This window comes from Salmo salar, chromosome ssa26 (assembly GCF_905237065.1).
Source record: "Salmo salar chromosome ssa26, Ssal_v3.1, whole genome shotgun sequence".
In the NCBI taxonomy this organism is placed as follows: Eukaryota; Metazoa; Chordata; class Actinopteri; order Salmoniformes; family Salmonidae; genus Salmo; species Salmo salar.
Genome location: NC_059467.1, coordinates 33,924,005 through 33,941,835, shown reverse-complemented (window position 1 = coordinate 33,941,835; position 17,831 = coordinate 33,924,005). Strand labels below are relative to the sequence as shown.

Genomic DNA, 17,831 nt, shown 5'->3' with positions numbered 1-17,831 from the left:
ATATATATATGTGTATATATGTATGTATGTATGTATATATATATATGTAATTCTGTGTGATTATTTCGGTATTTAGTAAATAAATAATTACACCAATTTGTGTATTGCTGATTCAACTTGTTAGCCAGGGTTTGTGCAGTACTTTATGACCATCAGAATGAGACTGAATAAGGTGACAATTAATTATTGACTGCTATTGAGATTGGATTCGGGAGATAACTGCTCTATATAAATTAATGCTTCCGTGGTGCCCCAGGTTATTAATGGTTTAATTGTTGCATGGCTTAATACAATCACGTAATCAATTAAACGTTAGGTAATCGATTTGATAAAATAGCATGTCATATAATTTAATCATAGTCAGAGACACAACATAATTGGTGCCCCCTGTGAGGAATCTAAAATAGAATGACACTTTTGATTCAGCCTATATGCATTACTCAAAGTAACAATGTTCTACTCCAAATGCTGCAGACCAAAGATGATCAGTTAACCTCTCTTGGATAGGGGGCAGTATTTTCACGGCCGGATGAAAAACTTACCCAAATTAAACGGCCTACTACTCGGGCCCAGGAACTAGAATATGCATATTATTAGTAGGTTTGGATAGAAAACACTCTGAAGTTTCTAAAACTGTTTGAATGATGTCTGTGAGTATAACAGAATTCATATAGCAGGCAAAAACCTGAGAAAAATCCAACCAGGAAGTGGGAAATCTGGTTCTTGTAGTCTATTCAAGTCATTGCCTATCTAACACACAGTGACCTAGGGTTCATTTTGCACTTCCTAAGGCTTCCACTAGATGTCAACAGTCTTTAGAACCTAGTTTCAGGCTTTTGCAGTGAACAGAGAGCGAGCAAGAAGGCCGGGAAGTTAGTGGCTCAGAAAATTACATGAGTTCAGTGGCGCGCATTCACGTGAGAGGTATCTGTGTTCCAAAACGTTTTTCAAGACATTGGAATCGTCCGGTTGGAATATTATTGAAGTTTTATGTTAAAAAGGCCCTAAAGATTGATGCTATACAACGTTTGACATGTTTCAATGGACGTAAATATAACGTTTTTAAAACTTTTCGTCGTGAAATTTTGGGCGCACTTCCTACATTTGGAGTAGCTTACTGAACGCGCAAACAACAAGGAGGTATTTGGACATAAATTATGGACTTTATCGAACAAAACAACATTTATTGTGGACCTGGGATGCCTGGAAGTGCCTTCTGATGAAGATCATCAAAGGTAAGTGAATATTTATAATGCTATTTATGATTTTAGATGACTACAAAATAACGGGTATCTGTATTGCGTGGTGTATGTTTCTGAGCGCCGTACTCAGATTATTGCAAAGTGTGCTTTCCCCGTAAAGCTTTTTTGAAATCTGTCACAGCGGTTGCATAAAGGAGATGGTTATCTATAATTCTTTGAATAACAGTTTAATATTTTATCAACGTTTATGATGAGTATTTTTGTAAATTGTTGTGCTGATCACCGGAGGTATTGGAGGCAAAATATTTTCTGAACATCATGCGCCAATGTAAAATGCTGTTTTTGGATATAAATATGAACTTTATCGAACAAAACATGCATGTATTGTCTAACATTGAGTCCTAGGAGTGTCATCTGATGAAGATCGTCAAAGGTTAGTGCATACTTTTAGCTGAATTTCTGGTATTTGTGACCCCTCTCCTGCTTGGAAAATGGCTGTGTGGTTTTTCTTGTGTTGTACCTGTCCTAACATAATCTAACTTTATGCTTTCGCCGTAAAGCCTTTTTGAAATCGGACAATGTGGTTACATTAAGGAGAAGTCTACCTTTTAAAATGGTGTAAAATAGTCGTATGTTTGAGAACTTTGAATTATAGCGTCCCACCTGCCCAAGAGAGGTTAATGAACACAATGACTAAGTTGGATGACAAATCAGCAGAACTCATTGAAGTTGCTGACCAAATGAATGATGAGAGAACTCAGGTGATGAAGATGGAAATATTGATTTCTAAGCAAGCGGAGGAAATCTCATCACCGAATCTCTCGCTCCATACTCAAGACCTCACATGTCCAAAATCAGTACTCTAAGCCAGGGGTTCTTAAACTTTTTCAGCCTTTGGACCCAAATGAGAAATTCTGTGTTTTCCTGGGACCCAAGATTAGGAAAATATGCAAATATACATAAATATCAGTACTGTAAGGGGTGTGTAAGTGGTGGCAGGGAAGTCAGAAGCAGGAGAGCAGAACTTGGTAATAGCCGGAGCAGTTTAATAGCAAAACCAACAGCATAAAAATAACAAGATATGGGTACAAAAACCCGTCGCGCACCAATCAATATGTGCACAAGCACTTACAATAAACAATCCCACACAAAGACATGGGGGGAAAAGAGGGTTAAATACACAACAAGTGATTGAGGGAATTGAAACCACGTGTGAGAAAAAACAAGACAAAACACATGGAAAATGAAAAGTGGATCGATGATGGCTAGAAGACCGGCGACCCCGACCGCCGAGGGCCGCCCGAACAAGGAGAGGACCCGACTTCGGCGGAAGTCGTGACAAGTATATTTCATTGCCCTTATGCCTAAAACAAATGCAATATAGACAAAACAAATAACAATGAAATTAAATATCCATATAAATATGTATTAATGTTTATTTCCCCCCATTAAAAACACTCTTACATATGTCTAGTGTGGTGGCTAATTTCTGCATTACCAAATGAGGAGAGAGACAAACTTCACACACCAGTCAGAGTTATACTTAAACTACATCTTTAATAATAAGAGCTTTTTGCAAAAGCACTTTGACTTTCAATGATATGCTATCTCTAATGAACCATTGAAAAGTGTCTACACAAAAGTACAAAGATCTTTTATAGCCAAGATACACCCCTCTCAACGTACATGATGAACCACAGATACACAGAATAGGTCACAAGGTTAAGTTTTGTATGAAAGATATCTATAAAACATAGCAGACAGCAACTGCTGTATCAACAGTGTTCATTGTATAGACCAGTATCTGGTCCTCCTACTCCAAACTGGAATCGTCTCTCCCTGGTACGGTATAGAACAGAACCATTAGCTCATCCAATGGCATAAATCAATTGACAACTCTAGATACTCCCATCTCAAGTAAACCCCCTCTTGACTCCACTCCTGGACAAACTCACTGAGGGAGTGAGCCTCTAGGTCATACACTATCCCAGGATAAGTGCAACATCAGAGGGGACATACAATGGTTCCAGACACTGCCATACATCTTCCCCCACTGCCAAAGGAGGGAGTGATTTGCACACAGACATTGTGGAGACAAGTAATTGGTTCCCCATTAATCACGCCATCCCTTCACATGGTTTAACAGATACATTCACATATGAAGACAATGTTCCATCCTGTCCTCTTCCCTTTCTGATATTCTGCATAGCACCAGGGATATGTGAAAGACAAGTCTGACCTCTCCCCTCTCTGGGCCCCAAGTGACTGAGCCCCAGCTAAGGGAAAAGTCCAACTGCCAACATTCATTATCCAAAGGGATACATTCTAATGACAAGTATCTCACATAAGCATATTATGCAAATAAAACATCTTAATTATCTATGTTACCCAACTAATTCTGATTCATTCGCCACACTAGGTTGGAACTGTTGCTGTTAAAATACAATAAATGATTGTCATTCTGAACTGGAATAAACGGATTGATCACATCACACAGATGAATAACAGAACACACACAGGCTTTTTGATGGTGCAACCCTAAGAAACAGTACAGATGAAAAATGATCAGGCCTACTGTACATCTTACTGTAGAAATTACTGTTGAAAGAATGTCTAGGTTGGAACTGATGCTGTTAAAATACAATACATATTTTTATTCTGAACTGGAATAAACTGATTATTCACATCTGTAGACCCGAAAACACACACAGTCCTAATGAGAGCATGTCTATTCTGGGCTCTGTTTTTGACATGCAACACTGAGGTCATGCTCAGCCAAGAAACTGTTTCTGTACTTGTTTTTTTTAAGTATGTCAGAGTTGAGAACCCTGAATCGGTATGTGGTGCCAAACTGGACCAGAACATCTACTGCTTCTTCAGTCAGGCAGGAGACCGCTTCCTACTGTAGATGAGCAACCCAGAACTGTGTGAGTGTGTTTGCCTCAAAAAGCATCTTGCTTCAATCAGTTTATTCCAGTTAAGAATAACAATTATTATTGTATTTTAACAGCAACAGTTCCAACCTAGACTTGTTTTCAACAATAATTTCTACAGTAAGATGTACAGTAGGCCTGATCATTTTTCATCTTCATCTGTACTGTTACTTAGGGTTGCACTATCAGTAGCTAGCTTGCTTTGGCGAATGTTAGCTATTAGCTGTGTACAAGGCCAGGGGATTGTTTGAAAGATAAACTCACATGTACTACTATGAGTGTTAGTTAGTACTCCCTTATTACTGCTTATCATCACCTGTTATAAAATGACAACAATGCCTTGCTAGCTGACTTACTTTTCCACGGTCGAAGCACTGTCAGTGGCTGACAGCGCATCATCTTCTCCTCTTGGCCATTCAGCACTGAGTAATGTGGCACATCTTCGCCAACAAAGCCAAAGCTTGACTTCTCCTCTTGGCCTTCCGGACCCAATTTCCCCACAGGATGAAGCCAACCCTCTCCTCCCGCTTGGCGCGGATGCCTTGACAAACTCGTTAAGAATTTCCCTACCTTTGACCCCGTTCCTGGTCAGCCAAACGATACTGAGATGGCTACCCGAATGCTGCGGGTTCTGACAGGGTTGACCTGTTGAAGCGAACGTCGAATAGACATGAGATGAGGTTAATTCGTCTACAACAGCGACTACGCTAAACTTGCCACAGCTTTGAAATTAGAATTCAGTGGCTCTGCGAATCGCAAACACGATAGCTCACTGGCTAACACTGTCAAACAAGCTTGGAATGATAGGCTTTGTTCAGCTTACTTTGGCCTACTCACTGAAACAGGAATGAAGAGCTGTTTCCAATCAAACAAATGTTTCTGTCGAACATGTATCCCACCTTCATTACCTACTTAGGCAAGCCAACATGGGATATAGGGCCCATCTTACAACTCAGAGAGCTTGCAAGCACAGCTTTTTAGGTTTCAAAAGCTCGCAATGCTAAGAGCCCTGACCTCTTGGTTTTGAAGTTTGACCAGGAGCACTCACTCCAGTTAGAGGGAGCCTTATCAGGTATTGGAGCGTTGAAAGACGATGCACAACAATGGCTTCTACCATGAAACCACAAATCCAATAACCACCGCGGTAGAAATAACTGTGAAGTATGTCGCCATCGAAACAACTACCGCTACAATCGACCTGTTTGCTACGTTCCTGCAGCCAACCCACACAAAGTGTCAGAGCACAAGGGTAACAAAGGGTTAAAGGACGATCAAAACGTAGACCGATGTTCTCTAGAAGTTCCACTATGTGAAGAACGAAAGCGAGAAAAATTTGAGAAAAGGGTAAAAGATAAGTCACAAAGACTAGATGGGGGTTTGCCAGACACCACGCCCACCGGAATTAACACCCTTAGCAAGGACGTTAAAAATCTCCCTCGAGAAACTCTCCAGGGCCCGCTTGATCAAGAAACAAGCCCACAGGCTTTATCTATAGACTCTGATACAAAGGTTGCGAAAAAACAGGTCCAACGCTTCGTTAAAACCAAGCCCACTCAAAATCCGAAAAGTAAATCTGCTTTCACCTTAAACAGAAATACTTTTATCCATCCTACTGCAGTTATCACCTTTTATCCATCCTACTGCAGTTATCAACTTTTGGATAACATACTGTAGATATGCCTATTCTCTTGTTTTGGAGGCTGGGACAGAGTGGGTGTGTTTTCTCCTCTCCTCTTTGCAGTGCATAATGGGATGTGTACCACCCTTTCCAGGAGGACAATGGTGTTTCCTGTTTGTGTTTCCTACCTTTCTCAGCAGGCTCACATCACCACTAACCACAGCCAACACATAGACCCAGAGACACACATTTAGAATATAGCTCATATACCCTTTCACACTACTGACTGAACATGTAAGTAGTGCGTACTGGCGACAGAGAAGTCAGACGCAGGAGAGCAAAAACTGTGTTTCCAACGGCGCAGTTTAATAATAAAAACCCACCGGAAAACAGAACAATCAATAAATGGGTACAAAACCCGACGCACACCAGACATAACGTGCACAAGCACTTACAATAAACAATTCCAGACAAGGACATGGGGGGAACAGAGGGTTAAATACACAACATGTAATGAATGGAATTGGAACCAGGTGTGTGGGAAGACAAGACAAAACAAATGGAAAATGAAAGGTGGATTGGTGATGGCTAGAAGACCTGTGACGTCGACCGCCGAACGTCGCGAACAAGGAGAGGGACCAACTTCGGAGGAAGTTGTGACAGAACAGGCTGAACAGAGCTGTACTGGGCTGGCCTGGTTACGCATTTAACATAGCTGCTGGAACCATGATGGACAGGACCATGTGGAAGGTAAATATCAGAGGCAACCCAGTACAGTTTGGTTTGGCCCAGTAGTGTTAAAAGGGTGATACAGTATACAGCACTGCTCTAAGACTGCTATGGTGGAACTTTGTTGGTTATTCTCAAATGATAATGTACTACACCTCATAATACAGTGTACTGCATTTGACCAGCGCGCATAGCACCACAATGTAGAGCACTGTTTAGTTACCGTATCAGGCAGTTGTCAAGTATGTAGGTACCATGATATACTAGTCAGTAGTACCACATTATTTCTTATTATTACAAGCTGAAATTGAATAAAATAACTAGTTTGTATTTCCCAACATGATCAAGTGCTTTCATCTCTACAGCACAACAGGCACACTGCCATGGCCAAAGATGGTGGATAAATGAAGACAGTTGACTCCTGTCGTTTACCAATGAAAAAAAGTTGTCAGTATTGGGTCTACTTAAGGGGGCGACTCTCCCATAGACAACAATGCGATAGCAGCTGGATCTGGCCTACCTAGTTCATTGATTTCCATTGACATTCCCCTAGTCATTGGCGACTCCATTATCCGCAGTATTAGACTTAAAACAAATCATCCAGCGATCATACACTGTTTACCAGGGGGCAGGGCTACCGACGTTAAGGCTAGTCTGAAGATGGTGCTGGCTAAAGCTAAAACTGTCGAGTGTAGAGTATAGGGATATTGTTATCCACGTCGGCACCAACGATGTTAGGATGAAACAGTCAGAGGTCACCAAGCGCAAAATAGCTTCAGCATGTAAATCAGATAGAAAGATGTGTCGGCGTCAAGTAATTGTCTCTGGCCCCCTCCCAGTTAGGGGGAGTGATGAGCTCTACAGCAGTCTCACAACTTAATCGCTGGTTGAAAACTGTTTTCTGCCCCTCCCAAAAGATAGAATTTGTAGATAATTGGCTCGCTTTCTGGGACTCACCCACAAGCAGGACCAAGCCTGGCCTGTTGAGGAGGGACAGACTCCATCCTAGCTGGAGGGGTGCTCTCATTTTATCTACGAACATAGACAAGGCTCTACCTCCCCTAGCTCCACAAAGAGATAGTGTGCAGGCCAGGCAGCAGCCTGTTAGCCAGCCTGCCTGCTTAGTGAAGCCTGCCACTAGCACAGTCAGTGTAGTCAGCTCAGCTATCCCCATCGAGACCGTGTCTGTGCCTCGATCTAGGTTGGGCAAAACTGAACATGGCAGTGTTCGCCTTAGCAATCTCACTAGTATAAAGACCTCCTCCATTCCTGCCATTATTGAAAGAGATTGTGATATCTCAAAATAGGGCTACTTAATGTTAGATCCCTCACTTCCAAGGCAGTTACAGTCAATGAACTAATCACTGATCATAATCTTGATGTGATTGGCCTGACTGAAACATGGCTTAAGCCTGATGAATTTACTGTGTTAAATGAGGCCTCACTTCCTGGTTACACTAGTGACCATATCCCCCATGTATCCCGCAAATTTCAATTGACAAAAATAAAAACAACGTTTTTGTCTTTTGAGCTTCTAGTCATGAAATCTATGCAGCCTACTCAATCACTTTTTATAGCTACTGTTTACAGGCCTCCTGGGCCATATACAGCGTTCCTCACTGAGTTCCCTGAATTCCTATCGGACCTTGTAGTCATGGCAGATAATATTCACATTTTTGGTGACTTTAATATTCACATGGAAAAGTCCACAGACCCACTCCAAAAGGCTTTCGGAGCCATCATCGACTCAGTGGGTTTTGTCCAACATGTCTCTGGACATACTCACTGCCACAGTCATACTCTGGACCTAGTTTTGTCCCGTGGAATAAATGTTGTTGATCTTAATGTTTTTCCTTATAATCCTGGACTATTGTACCACCATTTTATTACGTTTGCAATCGCAACAAATAATTTGCTCAGATACCAACCAAGGATCATCAAAAGACGTGCTATAAATTCTCGGACAACCCAAAGATTCCGAGATGCCCTTCAAGACTACCTCCACCTACCCAAGGACGTCAGAGTACAAAAATCAGTTAACCACCTAACTGAGGAACTCAATTTAACCTTGCGGAATACCCTAGATGCAGTCGCACCCCTAAAAACAAAAAACATTTGTCATAAGAAATTTGCTCCCTGGTAAACAGAAAATACCCGAGCTCTGAAGCAAGCTTCCAGAGAATTGGAACGTAAATGGCGCTACACCAAACTGGAAGTCTTCCGACTAGCTTGGAAAGACAGTACCGTGCAGTATCGAAGAGCCCTCACTGCTGCTCAATCATCCTATTTTTCCAACTTAATTGAGGAAAATAAGAACAATCCCAAAATTATTTTTGATACTGTCGCAAAGCTGACTAAAAAGCAGCATTCCCCAAGAGAGGATGGCTTTCACTTCAGCAGTGATAAATTCATGAAATTCTTTGAGGAAAAGAACATGATCATTAGAAAGAAAATTACGGACTCCTCTTTAAATCTGCGTATTCCTCCAAAGCTCAGTTGTCCTGAGTCTGCACAACTTTGCCAGGACCTAGGATCAAGGGAGACACTCAAGTTTTTTAATACTGTATCTCTTGACACATTGATGAAAATAATCATGGCCTCTAAACCTTTAAGCTGCATACTGGACCCTATTCCAACTAAATTACTGAAAGAGCTGCTTCCTGTGCATGGCCCTCCTATGTTAGACATAATACATGGCTCTCTATCCACCGGATGTGTACCAAACTCACGAAAAATGGCAGTAATAAAGCCTCTCTTGAAAAAGCCAAACCTTGACCCAGAAAATATTAAAAAACTATCGGCCTATATCAAATCTCTCATTCCTCTAAACATTTTTAGAAAAAGCTGTTGAGCAGCAACTCACTGCCTTCCTGAAGATAATGTATACAAAATGCTTCAGTCTGGTTGTAAACCCCATCATAGCACTGAGACGGCACTTGTGAAGGTGGTAAATGACCTTATAATGGCGTCAGACCGAGGCTCTGCATCTGTCCTCGTGCTCCTAGACCTTAGTGCTGCTTTTGATACCATCGATCACCACATTCTTTTGGAGAAATTGGAAACCCAAATTGCTCTACATGGACAAGTTCTGGGCTGGTTTAGATCTTATCTGTCGGAAAGATATCAGTTTGTCTCTGTGGATGGTTTGTCCTCTGACAAATCAACTGTAAATTTCGGTGATCCTCAAGGCTCCGTTTTAGGAACCACTATTGTTTTAACTATATATTTTACCTCTTGGTGATGTCATTCGGAAACATAATGTTAACTTTCACTGCTATGCGGACGATACACAGCTGTACATTTCGATGAAACATGGTGGAGCCCCAAAATTGCCTACCCTGGAAGCCTGTGTTTCAGACATAAGGAAGTGGATGGCGGCAAATTTTCCACTTTTAAATTCGGACAAAACAGAGGTGCTTGTTCTAGGTCCCAAGAAACAAAGAGATCTTCTGTTGAATCTGACAATTAATCTTGATGGTTGTACAGTCGCCTCAAATAAAACTGTGAAGGACCTCGGCGTTACTCTGGACCCTGATCTCTCTTTTGACGAACATATCAGACTGTTTCAAGGACAGCTTTTTTCCATCTACGTAACATTGCAAAAATCAGGAACTTTCTGTCCAAAAATTATGCAGAAAAATTAATCCATGCTTTTGTCACTTCTAGGTTAGACTACTGCAATGCTCTACTTTCCGCCTACCCGGATAAAGCAATAAATAAACTTCAGTTAGGGCTAAACACGGCTGCTAGAATCTTGACTAGAACCAAAAAATGTATCACATTACTCCAGTGCTAGCCTATCTACAATGGCTTCATGTTAAGGCTAGAGCTGATTTCAAGGTTTTACTGCTAACCTACAAAGCATTACATGGGCTTGCTCCTACATATCTCTCCGATTTGGTCCTGCTGTACATACCTACACGTACTCTACGGTCACAATATGCAGGCCTCCTTACTGTCCCTAGAATTTCTAAGCAAACAGCTGGAGACAGGGCTTTCTCCTACAGAGCTCCATTTTTATGGAATGGTCTGCCTATCCATGTGAGAGGCGCAGACTCGGTCTCAACCTTTAAGTCTTTATTGGAGACTCATCTCTTCAGTAGGTCCTATGATTGAGTGTAGTCTGGCCCAGGAGTGTGAAGGTGAACAGAAAGGCACTGGAGCAACGAGCCGCCCTTGCTGTCTCTGCCTGGCCGGTTCCCCTCTCTCCGGTTCCTCCCCTTCTCTGCCTCAAACCCCATTACAGGGGCTGAGTCACTGGCTTACTGGTGCTCTTCCATGCCATCCCTAGGAGAGGTGTGTCACTTGAGTGGGTTGAGTCACTCACGTGATCTTCCTGTCCGGGTTGTGCCGTGGTTCGTGGGCTATACTCGGCCTTGTCTCAGGATGGTAGGTTAGTGGTTGGAGATATCCCTCTAGTGGTGTGGGGGCTGTGTTTTGGCAAAGTGGGTGGGGTTATATCCTGCCTGTTTGGCCCTGTCTGGGGGTATCGTCGGACGGGGCCACAGTGTCTTCCGACCCCTCCTTGCTCAGCCTCCAGTATTTATGCTGCAATAGTTTATGTGTCGGGGGACTAGGGTCAGTCTGTTATATCTGGAGTATTTCGTCTGTCTTATCCGGTGTCCTGTGTGAATTTAAGTATGCTCTCTCTAATTCTCTCTTTTTCTCTCTCTCTCTCTTTCTTTCTTTTTCTCTCTCTCTCTCTCTCACTCTCTCTCTCTCTCTCTCTCTTTCTTTCTCTCTCTCTTTGTTTCTTTAAGTATGCTCTCTCTAATTCTCTCTATCCCTCACTCTCTCTCTCTCTTATACATACCTTTCCCATGGCACACATCCATTTGCAGTCCTTCATGCATGTTATCCCTCTTGCAGCCCAAACACTCTACTCCCTTCCCACAAACAGAGCATTACACCCTTGAACACACAGACACATACTGTACACAGACGAGCTAAATCGCTAAATACGTATGTGTATGTGTGTATTACTCACAGTTTGAATGAATTGTTTTGTGTTTGTCACTATTGTTATATGTACAGTTGAAGTCGGAAGTTTACATACACCTTAGCCAAATATATTTGAACTCAGTTTTTCACAATTCCTGACATTCAATCCTAGTAAAAATTCTCTGTCTTAGGTCAGTTAGGATCACCACTTTATTTTAAGAATGTGAAATGTCAGAATAATAGTAGAGAGAATGATTTATTTCAGCTTTTATTTCTTTCATCACATTCCCAGTGGGTCAGAAGTTTACATACACTCAATTAGTATTTGGTAGCATTGCCTTTAAGTTGGTTAACTTGGGTCAAACATTTCGGGTAGCCTTCCACAAGCTTCCCACAAAAAGTTGGGTGAATTTTGGCCCATTCCTACTGACAGAGCTGGTGTAACTGAGTCAGGTTTGTAGGCCTCCTTGCTCGCACACACTTTTTCAGTTCTGCCCACACATTTTCTATAGGATTGAGGTCAGGGCTTTGTGATGGCCACTCCAATACCTTGACTTTGTTGTCCTTAAGCCATTTTGCCACAACTTTGGAAGTATGCTTGGGGTCATTGTCCATTTGGAAGACTCATTTGCGACCAAGCTTTAACTTCCTGACTGATGTCTTGAGATGTTGCTTCAATATATCCACATAATTTCCCTTCCTCATGTTGTCATCTATTTTGTGAAGTGCACCAGTACCCTCCTGCAGCAAAGCACCCCCACAGCATGATGCTGCCACCCCCGTGCTTCATGGTTGGGATGGTGTTCTTCGGCTTGCAAGCCTTCCCCTTTTTCCTCCAACATAACAATGGTCATTATGGCCAAACAGTTATATTTTTGTTTCATCAGACCAGAGGACATTTCTCCAGAAAGTACGATCTTTGTCCTCATGTGCAGTTGCAAACCGTAGTCTGGCTTTTTTTATGGCGGTGTTGGAGCAGTGGCTTCTTCCTTGCTGAGCAGCCTTTCAGGTTATGTCGATATAGGACTCGTTTTACTGTGGATATTGATACTTTTGTACCTGTTTCCTCCAGCATCTTCACAAGGACCTTTGCTGTTGTTCTGGGATTGATTTGTACTTTTCGCACCAAAGTGTGTTCATCTCTAGGAGACAGAACACGTCTCCTTCCTGAGCGGTATGACGGCTGCGTGGTCCCATGGTGTTTATACTTGCGTACTATTGTTTGTACAGATGAACGTGGTACCTTCAGATGTTTGGAAATTGCTCCCAAGGATGAACCAGACTTGTGGAGGTGTACAATTTGTTTTCTTAGGTCTTGGCTGATTTCTTTTGATTTTCCCATGATGTCAAGCAAAGAGGCACTGAGTTTGAAGGTAGGCCTTGAAATACATCCACAGGTACACCTCCAATTGACTCAAATGATGTCAATTAGCCTATCAGAAGCTTCTAAAGCCATGACATAATTTTCTGGAATTCTCCAAGCTGTTTAAAGGCACAGTCAACTTAGTGTATGTAAACTTCTGACCCACTGGAATTGTGATACAGTGAATTCTAAGTGAATTAATCTGTCTGTAAACAATTGTTGGAAATATTACTTGTGTCATGCACAAAGTAGATGTCCTAACCAATTTGCCAAAACTATAGTTTGTTAACAAGAAATTTGTGGAGTGGTTGAAAAACAAGTTTTAATGACTCCAGCCTAAGTGTATGTAAACTTACGAATTCAATTGTATATATACTGCTCAAAAAAATAAAGGGAACACTTAAATAACACATCCTAGATCTGAATGAAAGAAATAATCTTATTAAATACTTTTTTCTTTACATAGTTGAATGTGCTGACAACAAAATCACACAAAAATAATCAATGGAAATCAAATTTATCAACCCATGGAGGTCTGGATTTGGAGTCACACTCAAAATTAAAGTGGAAAACCACACTACAGGCTGATCCAGCTTTGTTGTAATGTCCTTAAAACAAGTCAAAATGAGGCTCAGTAGTGTGTGTGGCCTCCACGTGCCTGTATGACGTCCCTACAACGCCTGGGCATGCTCCTGATGAGGTGGCGGATGGTCTCCTGAGGGATCTCCTCCCAGACCTGGACTAAAGCATCCGCCAACTCCTGGACAGTCTGTGGTGCAACGTGGCGTTGGTGGATGGAAGCGAGACATGATGTCCCAGATGTGCTCAATTGGATTCAGGTCTGGGGAACGGGCGGGCCAGTCCATAGCATCAATGCCTTCCTCTTTCAGGAACTGCTGACACACTCCAGCCACATGAGGTCTAGCATTGTCTTGCATTAGGAGGAACCCAGGGCCAACCGCACCAGCATATGGTCTCACAAGGGGTCTGAGGATCTCATCTCGGTACCTAATGGCAGTCAGGCTACCTCTGGCGAGCACATGGAGGGCTGTGCGGCCCCCCAAAGAAATGCCACCCCACACCATGACTGACCCACCGCCAAACCAGTCATGCTGGAGGATGTTGCAGGCAGCAGAGCATTCTCCATGGCGTCTCCAGACTCTGTCACGTCTGTCACATGTGCTCAGTGTGAACCTGCTTCATCTGTGAAGAGCACAGGGCGTCAGTGGCGAATTTGCCAATCTTGGTGTTCTCTGGCAAATGCCAAACGTCCTGCACGGTGTTGGGCTGTAAGCACAACCCCCACCTGTGGACGTCGGGCCCTCATACCACCCTCATGGAGTCTGTTTCTGACCGTTTGAGCAGACACATGCACATTTGTGGCCTGCTGGAGGTCATTTTGCAGGGCTCTGGCAGTGCTCCTCCTGCTCCTCCTTGCACAAAGGCGGAGGTAGCGGTCCTGCTGCTGGGTTGTTGCCCTCCTACGGCCTCCTCCACGTCTCCTGATGTACTGGCCTGTCTCCTGGTAGCGCCTCCATGCTCTGGACACTACGCTGACAGACACAGCAAACCTTCTTGCCACAGCTCGCATTGATGTGCCATCCTGGATGAGCTGCACTACCTGAGCCACTTGTGTGGGTTGTAGACTCCGTCTCATGCTACCACTAGAGTGAAAGCACCGCCAGCATTCAAAAGTGACCAAAACATCAGCCAGGAAGCATAGGAACTGAGAAGTGGTCTGTGGTCCCCACCTGCAGAACCACTCCTTTATTGGGGGTGTCTTGCTAATTGCCTATAATTTCCACCTGTTGTCTATTCCATTTGCACAACAGCATGTGAAAATTATTGTCAATCAGTGTTGCTTCCTAAGTGGACAGTTTTATTTCACAGAAGTGTGTTTGACTTGGAGTTACATTGTGTTGTTTAAGTGTTCCCTTAATTTTTTTGAGCAGTGTAGTATACTAACAGAGAGGTAATTCCCACCTTGTATCATTTCTGCTGAATGTCATCCTATGGTTTCCATGTTGTCTTCATGTAGCCTTATTATACAGTATGTAAGCCTAATGTATTTACATATTCTGAACAAGTTTTCCAAGTACAGTGAAATGCCTTTCTTGCAAGCGCTAACCCCAATAATGCAGTAATCAATAACAATGTAGAACAAAAACACACAACATATAAAAATAAGGAAAACACAATAAAGCATGTAAGCACACTATGTACAGGGTCAGTTCCAGTAGCATATTTACAATGTGCAGGGATACTGGAGTGGTCGAGGTAGATATATATAGGGGCAAGTTGACTAGGCATCAGGGTATATGATAAACAAAGTAGAAGCAGTGTATATGCTGGTCCAAAAGGCTCCTTAACAGCTTCTACCCCCAAACCATAAGACTGCTGAACAATTAATCAAATGGCCACCCGGACTATTTACGTTGACCCCTTTGTATTTACACTGCTGCTACTATTTACACTGTTTATTATCTTTGCATAGTCACTTCACCCTTACCTACATGTACAAATTACCTCTAACCTGTACCCCCGCACACTGACTCGGTACCGGTACCCCCTGTATATAGCCACGTTATTGTTATTTTATTATGTTACTTTTTATTTAATTTTTTACTTTAGTTTATTTACAAAATATTTCCTTAACACTATTTCTTGACCTGCATTGTAAGTAAGAATTTCATTGTAAGGTCTACACCTGTTGTATTCGGAGCATGTGACAAATAAAATGTGATTTGATTTTAATTTTTTTTATTTTATTTCACCTTTATTTAACCAGGTAGGCTAGTTGAGTACAAGTTCTCATTTACAACTGCGACCTGGCCAAGATATAGCAAAGCAGTGCAACACAAACAACAACACAGAGTTACACATGGAATAAACAAACATACAGTCAATAATACAATAGAACAAGTCTATATACAGTGTGTGCAAATTAGGTAGGATAACGGAGGTAAGGCAATAAATAGGCCATGGTGGCAAAATATGAAGCGAGGGCCAGCCAACGAGAGCATACAGGTCGCAATGGTGGGTAGTATATGGGGCTTTGGTGACAAAATGGATGGCACTGTGATATGACATCGCCGAAGTCAAGGATCGGTAGGATAGTCAGTTTTACGAGGGTATGTTTGGCAGCATGAGTGAAGGATGCTTTGCTGCAAAATAGGAAGCTGATTCTAGATTTAATTTTGGATTGGAGATGCTTAATGTGAGTCTGGAAGGAGAGTTTACAGTCTAACCAGACACCTAGGTATTTGTAGTTGTCCACATATTCTAAGTCAGAACCATCCAGAGCAGTGATGCTGGGCGGGCGGGAAGGTGTGGGCAGCGATCGGTTGAAGAGCATGCATTTAGTTTTACTTGCATTTAAGAGCAGTTCGTCTGGAGGTTAGTTAACCCAGTGTCCAAAGAAGGGCCAGAAGTATACAAAATGGTGTCGTCTGCGTAGAGGTGGATCAGAGAGTCACCAGCAGCAAGAGTGACGTCATTGATGTACACAGAGAAAAGAGTCGGCCCGAGGTTTGAACCCTGTGGCACCCCCATAGAGACTGCCAGAGGTGCGGACAACAGGCCCTCCGATTTGACACACTGAACTCTGTCTGAGAAGTAGTTGGTGAACAAGGCGAGGCAGTCATTTGAGAAGCCAAGGTTCCATCTTTGATTTATATGATGATTGTATGTCACAGGTGGCCGGTGGCACCTTAATCGGGGATGAAATGCTCCAGTAATTGATGGAACAAAATCAATGGAATGGTATCGAACACATCAAACACGTTTTCCATGTGTTTGATACCATTCCATTCACTCCATTGCAGCCATTATTATAAGCAGACCTCCCCTCAGCAGCCTCTGGTGTTGTATGTGAGTGGATGTGCGTATGTTTAGAGTCAATATAAATGTATGTGCATATTATGTGTGTGTGAGCAAGTGATGGAGTGAGCTTGGCCCCAGTGATGTATTGGGCTGTCCACACCACCCTCTGTAGCGCTGTGCGATCGAGGGCGGTGCTATTGCCATACCAAGCTGTGATGCAGCCAGTCAATGGTATAGCTGTAGAACTTTTTGAGGATTAGAGGGTCCATGCCAAACCTTTTCAACCTCCTGAGGGGACAATTTTAAGTTCTTAGAGATCTGGTGACCGAGGAACTTGAAGCTCTCAATCCAGTTGATGTGGATGGGGGAGTGCTAGCCCCCTGTTTCCTGTAGTCCACTATCAGCTCTTTGGCCTTACTGACGTTGAGGGAGAGGTTGTTGTTTCCGGCCCGACACTGCCAGGTGACTGACCTCCTCCCTATAGGCTGTCTCATCATCGCTGGTGATCAATCGTGTCGTCAGCAAAGTTGATGATGGTGTTGTAGTCGTGTGTTGCCACACAGTCGCGGGTGTACAGTGAGTACAGGAGGGGACTAAGCACACACTCCTGAGGGGCCCCCGTGTTGAGGGTCAGCGTGGGTATGTTGTTGCGTACCCTCACCACCTGGGGTCGGCCAATCAGGAAGTCCAGGATCCAGTTGCAGAGGGAGGTGTTCAGACCCAGAGTCCTAAGCTTACTGATGAGCTTTGAGGGGACAAAGGTGTTGAACGCTGAGCTGTAGTCAATGAAAATTATTCTCACACAGGTATTCCTCTTATCTAGGTGGGTGAGGGCAGTGTGGAGCGCAATTTAGATTGCGTTGTCTATGGATCTGATGGGGCGGTATGCAAATTGGAGTGGGTCTATGGTGTCTGGGATGGTGGAGTTGATGTGTGTCATAACCAGCCTCTCAAAGCACTTGATGATACATAAATCATATTAAAGAGAACTTATTAACTTGAATCAGCTTCATCATTGGGGGGTTGGGGTTGTGTGTGCGGTAAGATACTGAGTGTCAGTTCCTCATCATCTGTATCATCGCTCATCTGATGTCCTAATATAATAATAGATGCCAGCAGACTCTAATAGCAGACTCTTATATCTTACAGTCATGTTACATATGGGTGGTCCTGGTAATCAAACCCACTACCCTGGCGTTACAAGCACCATGCTACCTATTGGC

General features: G+C 42.9%; 1 protein-coding gene across 5 annotated transcripts in view; it reads left to right on the top strand.

Annotated features, from left to right (window-relative positions):
* The window catches only part of LOC106587313 (butyrophilin subfamily 2 member A1), a 72,594-nt gene that overhangs the window by 19,622 nt on the left and 35,141 nt on the right, over positions 1 to 17,831 (top strand). The window lies entirely within an intron of this gene.